This window comes from Montipora foliosa, chromosome 8 (genome assembly GCF_036669935.1).
Source record: "Montipora foliosa isolate CH-2021 chromosome 8, ASM3666993v2, whole genome shotgun sequence".
Taxonomy (NCBI): Eukaryota; Metazoa; Cnidaria; class Anthozoa; order Scleractinia; family Acroporidae; genus Montipora; species Montipora foliosa.
In genome coordinates this window covers 47,044,396-47,049,395 of record NC_090876.1, presented here as the reverse complement: position 1 = coordinate 47,049,395, position 5,000 = coordinate 47,044,396, and the positions used below count along the sequence as shown (strand labels likewise).

At 42.0% G+C, this 5,000-nt stretch overlaps 1 protein-coding gene across 1 annotated transcript in view; it reads left to right on the top strand.

Moving 5' to 3' along the window:
- Positions 1 to 5,000, top strand: part of LOC138012407 (NLR family CARD domain-containing protein 3-like) — a 56,524-nt gene that overhangs the window by 24,350 nt on the left and 27,174 nt on the right. The gene's annotated exons all lie outside the window — the stretch shown is intronic.

Sequence of the window (5,000 nt, the reverse complement as noted above, 5' to 3'; positions counted from 1 at the left end):
AGGGCATTGCCCGTTACTCCGCAGTCAGACTCGAGACGCTGAATCAGCTTATCATGGTGTATCGTGGCAAATGCTGCACTTAAATCCAATAAAACAAGCAGGGTGACATGATGTTGATTCATTGACATCAGGATGTCATTTTTTACTTAAGTAAAGCTGTTTCCGTGCTGTGTAGAGACTTGTACGCAGATTGCAGCAGGGAATGGCGCTCGGTGACTGTCAAATTCTCAGTGAAGTTATGGACACTCGCCCTTTCTGAGAGCTTGGATATATAAGTGAGATTGCTCACTGGATGGAAATTCTTATAGGCAATGTCCAAGTTATGCTTCTTAAGAGAAGGCAAGACAAGCACCTCTTTCCAGGTCCCAGCAAACTGGCCAGTATCAAAAGAAAGATTGACTAACTTGGTTATTACTGGCAGCAAAATGTCCCGCAACTGAACAACAATTGACCTTGGGACCGGGTCAAGCTGGCATGATTATTTTAGGCACCTTGTCAGTGCGCATGCGCACTTGATCTTGCGTCAGGGACTGGAAGCTGGTAGACCGTCCATCGGCGCATGCGGTATGCTCATCCGCGTGAGGAGGCGATTGAGACCACGCTGAGTGTATCCTCTCAATCTTCTGGACAAAGAAGTTGCCAAAATCATTGGCAAGCTCGTCAGGGTCGCCCGGAGGGAAAGAAACGTCCTTAGCATCACACAGCAAGGCCTTAGTAGATTGGAATAGCTTCCTCTGCTTAGAGTTGTTTTCTTGAATGTGACTGGTGTAATATTCACAACGGGCTTGATTCATGATGAATGTTGCATGGTTTTTCTTCGCCTTAAAAACACTAAGGTCATGTGCAGATTTAGATTTGCGCCAAATCCTCTCGGCCTTTTGTCTAGCCCGTATGGCAGCCTTCATCTGACTGTTAAACCAGGGAACATGCTTCTTAGTTTTCAGAGGTGCGTGTTTGTCAAGAATGGCCTGGAGGGCGGAGTTGTAGCAGCTGGCCATTTCATCCACATCTGTAAATTCCTTGGTACACAGATCAGAATCCCTGAGATCAACACGCAATACATCCATGTCAATAGCCTTCAGCTGTCTGTAATTGATCTCCTTCACAACAGCTGGCGGTTTTACAGAGTTTAAGGGACAAAGTACTGCAGCATGGTCAGATATAAACCGGTCAATGACTGGCGCACTCTTGATGACGTCATCATGTTCCCTGGTGATGACCAAATCCAGGGTATGGCCGCCCTCATGTGTCAAACCCTTCACATGCTGCTTTAAACCCATAGATACAAGCAAATCCAGAAACTCGCAAGCGTTGGGTTCATTTGTATCATTTACATGGATGTTCAAGTCCCCAGTCACAATTAACGGCTCAGGCACTAATTAATATGATGGATTCCAGATAAGTAGCAAACTCGTCTATAAACGTTTTCAGAGTCACTGAATTAATATGATGGATTCCAGATAAGTAGCAAACTCGCCTATAAACGTTTTCAGAGTCACTGGATGCTGAGCAGAATACGGTGGGCGATAAATAATAGACGGCCTAGCCTGGAAAGCATTCATTCTTAGGCTCCATTCTGAGAATCAAACGAGGTTTTCTCTCCGGCATCAATTTTCTTACATGTAACTCCAATGTTCTCTCTCAAGAGCAGTCCTGTTCCGCCTCCTTTGCGTCCTGATCGATTATAGTGGATAAAGTCATGCGTACCAGGCGGGATAAATTCAAGTTTTTGCCGCAGTGTCATTAGCATTGAGCCAAGTCTCAGTAAGAGCAAACAGATCAGCACCAGATGAATAAATATTAAATCAGCAGACTTGGATTTTGCCGACCGAACAATCACCGAGCACAGTGTTGGTTTAACTGTACAGTCATTAACCGCGGCAGACGACAAAGGTCGGTCAGTAACAATGGGATTGTTTTCATTGCGACTGTGATAGGTGTCAATTATTTCGTCCCGCGAAGGAATATTCAAATGGCCACCATTTTCTAAGTCCCCATATCTTCCCCAGCAATAAAACAATCTTGAGTAGAATGAACTTGCTGTGAAGCCCTCGATAGTTGCAATAAGTCTTCTCTTCCTTTGGCCAGCTCTACAGCCACAACGCGTAGGTCTTGCTCTTGAAATACCAATCTCAGTCATTGTTCGCCATAGAGTCCAGTTAAGCGGTTTGGTGAGAGAAACCGACGACAAAACACTACATAGTGCCGATCTTGAGTAAGTGAGCGCCATCAGAAGTGCATTCAAATAAATAGCTGCTCTCTAACTTAAGGTAGCAGGAGATAAAAGTGAAAAATTACAGAGACCCTAAATGCCATGATTGTGCTGCCTGTGAGGCGCACATTCACTGTTCTCAGCTAAGCTAGGTTGAAGTCACCAATCCAGATACTAAACCTGCTGGACAGCACTTAACTTCAGTGAACTTTTGTCTTCTTTTTACGAGTGAATGTTAAGTATCGTGAATTCTGGGTTCTGAATTCCTGAGTCCAGATTGCCGATTCTAGATTCCAGATTTATTTTTCTGGTTTATGGGATTTGGTGTTGCCCGTGTATCGTAGAATTCACCAATCCCTTTATTTTTAGCCACAGTGCACTGGTAGCTCAGTTGCTTGAGCATCGGTTTGTCATGCGGGAGGTCGCGGATTCAAACCCTGGCCAGATCAACACTCAGGATGTTAAAGTAACTGAGGAGAAAGTGCTGCCTTTGTAATTTCATCTGCAAATGGTTAGACTTTCAAGTCTTCTCGGATAAGGACTATAAACCGAAGGCCCCATCTCACAAATATCTTCTATGTTCATATAAGTTTCCTCTGGGACGTTGAAGAACCCACACATGCGAACACTATTCGAAAAAAGTAGGGAATGGAGGCCCCACTGTTATGGCTGTCCTGTTCTCTCCAGCAGAAGTGGCCGGCTTGGCAGTGACGTCTCTAAAGAGGCTTTCGGTGTATGAGGCCACCTAAGCTTAAACAGCCATAAGTGAAAAAGGGACTTTGCCTAGTGCTGGAACATGTAGACATGTAGATGAAATTCTACAAAGGTGACAATGAACATGAAGTTGGTAATTGCCGGCCAATATCATATACTTTCCATCTTTAATCAAATTTTTGAAAAATTAGTGTACCACCATCTTAATGCCTTTATTTACAGCAATGATATCCTGTTTAAATCACAGTATATGCTTTTCAGAAAAAGCATTCAACACAGCATGCTAAAATATTCTTGACATCCGAGTCGTTAATGCCATTCAAAGTAACACGAACCAAAAGTTATTCACTGGTGGAATCTTCAAAGATTTAAAAGAAGCTTTTGATACTGTCGATCATGCGATCCTGCTCCAGAAAGTTAATCACGATAGTATCAGGGGTACCGTACTGTATATGATTGGTTTTCATCTATATCTTCTTGGATGTTCACAAGTCACTGAACAGGATTCCAATCTATCCGGCTCTGTGTTGGGTCCATTGTTGTTTCTGATCTACATTAATGAAATATTTAATACTCCATCAAAGCTTGTGTTCTTTCTTTTTCGTGATGACACTACTTAAATAATTGTCGTATGCTGACAAAAATTTAAAATCTCATGAGACAACTGTTGACAGACTAAAAGTGTCGGATTAGCTCAATGCTCATAATTAGCTTTCACTTGTATTATAAAGACATATCATATTATCTTCCGGCCATATCAATGTAATACACATCACTCTCAGACTGTTGATATTCATATGATTGATAACAAAACCCAGCTTCCTACTCTTGTTGAAAGTAAAACCTATGTAAAGTTTCTCAGAGTTTTGCTAGACAGTAAGCTGAGTGGGAAATTTCAAATTGACAGTATATAACACGCAGAAAATTAGTAGAATAATTTTGGTTGGAATGGTTGCTAGTCTCAGACACTTCATCCCTCTTCTGACTCTTTTAACTATACTGTGTATCGATCTCTGACAAGGGTTTCATGAAGGTTTGAAGCAGGGGGTCGTTTGGGTTTAACACCCGGGCAAAATATTGGGAAGGCTGCAGGGCCTTCCCTCCTAGTGGGGTCTGGGGCATGTTCCCCCAGAAAAGTGTGAAATTCTTAAGTTGCAGAGATGTGTTTTCCTGCATTCTGAAGCCCAAAGCCATGTTCTTCGACCACTGAAAAATGTTGAAGAGGATTCCTTTGAGCTTCATAATGCAGAAAAACACAGACAATTTCATGATGTGATATTAATATCCACAAGAAAATTAGTTTATGAATGTGACACAAAAAAAAAAATCATCTTGGCCTTTTCTCAGCTAGAGGCAATTTGGCTCGCGAAGAGAAATAATCGGCGATCGACCGCGGTTTTTCTGGGCTCCCATAGCAAAACATGCAACATTGGGACGTTTCAGGTGGGCTTTTATGGAGCGATTCGTTCTGAGTTGAGTTGAGTTGAGTTGAATTGAACTCATCTTACGAAATTGTGACATTTTGACAACAGAAGACAGATCAAGTAAAGGAGAAAACTGTATTTTTAAAAAAAAACCCAGTCCGTTGAGATGTTGAAAGCAGCCGGGCAAAGTCATGTCCACAGCCGGTTAGTTTTCCCGGTTCCCGGCCCTCAATGAAACCCCTCCTCTGACCTTACCTTTCCTTTCCTATGGTTTGCTGCGTGGGGGCAAGCTGCCAAAACCCATTTAAACAAATAATAATCTTAAGATAATGTGCTCTACTTTTAATGTAATTTTGTGAGCCTAGAACCCAGCTGCTGTCGCCTTCTTTATTTCTTCTTCACATGAATCAACATAAAACCAGATTTTCCTCCTCTGGTAACTTTTATGTCAAAACCTCAAGACTAAATCACAGTCAAGGGTCTTTTACGACGTAAGGTGCTTAACTTTGGAACTCACTCCAGAATGAAGTCTGTAAATTATCAAAGCACGCATTTAAAAACCGCATTGCATGGTATTTTCAATAATAGAGGATGAGGATGACTATGTTGAAGCGTCCATTTATTAATGAAAACTCAAAGCTTAAATATTT